General features: G+C 57.2%; 1 pseudogene; it reads right to left on the bottom strand.

The window, feature by feature from the left end:
* Positions 1-319: 319 nt before the first annotated feature.
* Positions 320-438, bottom strand: LOC137615574 (5S ribosomal RNA; annotated as a pseudogene).
* Positions 439-4,313: the final 3,875 nt, after the last annotated feature.

The raw sequence follows: 4,313 nt of genomic DNA, 5'->3' as shown, positions 1-4,313 counted from the left end.
CAAGAATGTGGGGAAAGGACGAGAATATCCACTACCATCAAGAGGTTCCATAGGTCAATACCCATTGCAGGTCTAATAGTTCCGCTGGTCCCATAGGGGCCAGGAAGTCCGGTTAAACGTTGCCTGAAACCACCGGAACTTGGACCGCCCCACATAAAACTTATCCTGAGGCGACCGTTCGGACTATAGACGGGTCAATGAGGAAAGGAGAACTAGGAAACGTTCCAAGGTAGGGCTGAAAGCTCTGCTTGACTGAGAACAGGTACTGCGACTCTCCTCAGTCTTGCCACAGTCAACTGAAAGGAAGGCTCGGAGGATGTGGCAACAGAATCTGGCATCCCCAGGTGGTCACCCATCCAAGTACCGACCAGAACCGACGTTGCTTAACTTCGCTGGATGGACGAGAAGCGGGGTTTCCAACGTGGTAAGGCTGTTGACTCAATATCATGGCCAGATACTCCAGATGTTGAGGCAGAAGAAGAGAAGGCTCCATCCAAAGTACCATGAACCCCCACTCATGGTAAGCATCCGGAAGCTTGTCCCGGCGCTGAAGAAGGTCGAACCCGAGCCTACCGGAGTTGACCAGCCCTCCAAAAAGCAGAGGAGGCGGAAGCCTGCATCTGAGCGGCCATGAGGAAAGCAGGGAGAGTTCTCTGGTGAAAAAAACCTGCTATGCCACGGCAGGATAGCCACACTGCATCATAAGCAGGAATACTTGCAGGCTAGGCTGAATTCCACGAGCTCCCTGGAAGATGGATGGAATGGAAACTGAAAGTACCCGTCCTTCCGAACCAGGGTTTAAGGAGTCCTGTCGCCTCGTTACCAGTCTGATCGATTCTGCTGTCTTACGCTGGCCGAAGTTTGTTCGACAAACTTGATCAGGGCTGAGAGGTCGACTACGGAACTCCCCTCTCAGATCCTTCCCTACAAGAAAGGATCGACTGAAGAGGCCGGGGGTGAAGCCGTCGATGATCCTATGGAGGACCTTCGCCTAAAGTATGGATCATCCTGCCCAACCGGGCAACTCTTGCCGACGCTATGGCCTAGAGGTTCAGAGACACTGAATTCGCTGACAGAGACGGCAGGCGCGATATCCTTGGCTGATCACAGAGATTGTGCGAGAATGGGCATCGGGAAGCTGTCATCCGGATGAGTAACCTTAAGCATCCTCCCAGCGAGAAACCTGCAATCCTAGAGTTCGTGAACTCTGCCGCTCCTTTTAGGACTATGCCCCCCCCCCCCGGGGAGCCTCCCGTGCCATCTGTTCCTGACAGGAGGAAACTGCAATTGGACACCTTGTCCCAATTGTCGTAGCCGATAACTTAGGCCGACGTGGTTGAAAGAAAAGGGCGCTGGAGCCCTGCAGAGTCTGGAAGAAAGCGCCTTGGAGGAGTGAAAACGGAAGTCGATTTCCTCCGCACAGCCGCTGTCTAAGTCTCTGTCCTTGGGCACAAACAAACTCTTCTCAAGGATGGAAGGGTGTCTGAGGTCGTCGACCTCCACAGATGAGACACCCGAAGGAAGCCCTCAGTCAGCGCATCCAGATGGTACAACATCGAGCTTGTCCGCAAGTTAGATACTTAACGACAAAAGGCCAAGGTGCCTGAGCTCAAGAGGAGGGAAGTACCCATGATCTTCCTGTAGCTTCCTTGAACCAAACCTCGGGCCGTAACCGAGGAGGGAAAGGACCTGGTAAGCCCCCAGAGGAAGGGGTAAGCAGTCACCCCTTGTCCGATGGAGAAATCTCGAACGGAAAGCCCCCACGCCAAAAATCCTTCCAGGGAATGACGGGGAAGGGCTAACCCAGGTTCTGGAAAGAGGAGTGTTGCTCAGACCTCCCTGAAGTTTCTTCCTATTCTTGCAAGTGCCATGCTCTGCGTTTATGCGGTGAGGCCGTGTTCTGGAAATACGCTCCAGAAGAACTCACCAGGCCGGCCATGCTGCGAAAACCCCAATGGGAATCGTGGTCGCAATCGCCTTGGAGCTCGCGCGATGGTAAATCAAAGATTTGCGCGTGGGCGAACGTGGAAGCGCCCATGCGCGGTCACGCAGGAACGCAAACGAAGGTGAGCGAAGGAGCGCAGAAGGAGGGCGAGCGTGGTAGGAAGGGCGAGAGCTGGTGGTCGGCGAGCGATAACCCATAGACGAGCAATGGATACTGCAAGAATTAAGCCGACGTATGTGCGAAGAAACACCATTGGTTCGCGCGACGGAACACCGTCCGTCCGCGCGACGGAACACCGTCCGTCCGCGCGACGGAACACCGTCCGTCCGCGCGATGGAATACTGTTGGTTCGCGCGCAGGCGAACATTGGAGAGCATGGGCGCGGACGCCCATGAGCGTAGACGTGCAGGCGCGTGGGCATGTGGGCGCGCATCCGAACGGTCGCGCGGGCGCGTAGGCGCTCGGGCGCGCAGGCGAGCGGTCGCGAGGGTGGGCAGGTGAATGAGCGCGAGTTCGAGGCGGCAAATGCAAGCGTTAGCGCAATGGCGAGGAAACGCGCTGCCGCATGGCGGAGGAAAACCGCTGGCGATATGGATCAACAGCCGATCGGTGGTGAGCTGGTGAGCGCTAACGCGCAGGTTGGCGATGGCGCGTTGTGGCATGTCGACGCGATGGCGAGCAGCATGCGCAGGTGGGCGGTCACGCGATGGCGATCAGCATGTGCAGGTGGGCGGTCGCGCGATGGCGAGCAGCATGCGCAGGTGGGCGGTCGCGCGATGGCGAGCAGCATGCGCAGGTGGGCGGTCGCGCGATGGCGAGCAGCATGCGCAGGTGGGCGGTCGCGCGATGGCGAGCAGCATGCGCAGGTGGGCGGTCGCGCGATGGCGAGCAGCATGCGCAGGTGGGCGGTCGCGCGATGGCGAGCAGCATGCGCAGGTGGGCGGTCGCGCGATGGCGAGCAGCATGCGCAGGCGGGCGGTCGCGCGATGGCGAGCAGCATGCACAGGTGGGCGGTGGCGCGATGGCGAGCAGCATCCGCAGGTGGGCGATCGCGCGATGGCGAGCAGCATCCGCAGGTGGGCGATCGCGCGATGGCGAGCAGCATCCGCAGGTGGGCGATCGCGCGATGGCGAGCAGCATGCGCAGGTGAGCTAGTAGCTGGCGAACCATGTTCCTTCAGAAGTGTTGGAGAACGTTGGCTTGCCGGCTGTAACACACGCGGGCGATCCGGAGATCGCCGAGAGACAGGTGATCGCTGGCGAGCTGATGATCACTGACGAGCAGAAGGCAACATGTGGAAGCCTGCGCAAGAAGAAGAGTCCTTGACCCAGACCTGAACCGAAGTTCTAGATTGCGAGGGCAAACGTGGGCGCGTAACAGGAACCAACAGGAACAGCAGGGATGATCATCATGAGATCGCTGACGAACAGGAGAGCGATGATGAGCAGGAGAGCGTCTGTGCGCTAACACTGAGCAGGAGCAGGAGAGAACACAGCAGAAGGGCGCGCAGGGGAACCCTAACACACAAGGGAAGAGCCCCCGTGGGAGGCAACCCTTTGCCCCGAAGGGATCGTTGTCCGTCGGGAGACTGATGTCCTTCGGAAGACCGTTGTCCGTCGGGAAGACCGTTGCCCGTAAGAAGACGAGATCAGACTGCTGTCCATCTGCACCAAGGTGGAAGATAAAGAAAAGGAGTTGTAGGCTGCAAACGGATATTCAAAAAGACACCTCTTAGCACCCTTATAGGGAGATGAGAGGCCCTTACGACGAGGCGGACGGTGGGCCTTACGGCGAGGGAGGCCAACAGCAACAGCAGCAGAAGAATCCTCTGAAGAGGAGTCTCTATGAGTGTACTCTCTCGCGAATGAAAGAGAAACACTTCGTAGAAGAGACTGGTCAGCCAGTGACCTAAAAGGAGCAATCCTCCGAAGAGGAGCTCCTGCAGTTGCCCAGCCCCTTGAGCGAAACTGCAGGTGTGACCGCTCAGCACCAAGAGCATAGTCGCACGAAAAAAAGGCAAGAGAAGAACCCCCCAAAAGGGGAAAAACTCAAGCCTGGACAGGAAAACTTCGCTCGGAAGGAAAGTTACCCGCCCAAGGAGACAAGCCTCCTGAGAGTTCTAAAATGAACTGGAGAGCTGTCCGTCGTCACGGGAGTACTTCCAGTATAAGGAGACACGCCCCTGAAGAAAATACAAGGGGGGGAGGCAGCAACAGCCGAATCCCCAGGCCTCAACAAGACAGCTCACACCGTTGCCATATTACAGAAACGAACTAGATCGGTAACTGTAAAAAAATAAAACAAAATCATTAGTACACATTAATTCCCCCAGGAAGGCTTCGAAGAGGAATCCCGAGGGAAAGGAAAC

The sequence above is a fragment of the Palaemon carinicauda genome, chromosome 21, assembly GCF_036898095.1.
Source record: "Palaemon carinicauda isolate YSFRI2023 chromosome 21, ASM3689809v2, whole genome shotgun sequence".
In the NCBI taxonomy this organism is placed as follows: domain Eukaryota; kingdom Metazoa; phylum Arthropoda; class Malacostraca; order Decapoda; family Palaemonidae; genus Palaemon; species Palaemon carinicauda.
This window is presented reverse-complemented; position numbering and strand designations above follow the sequence as displayed.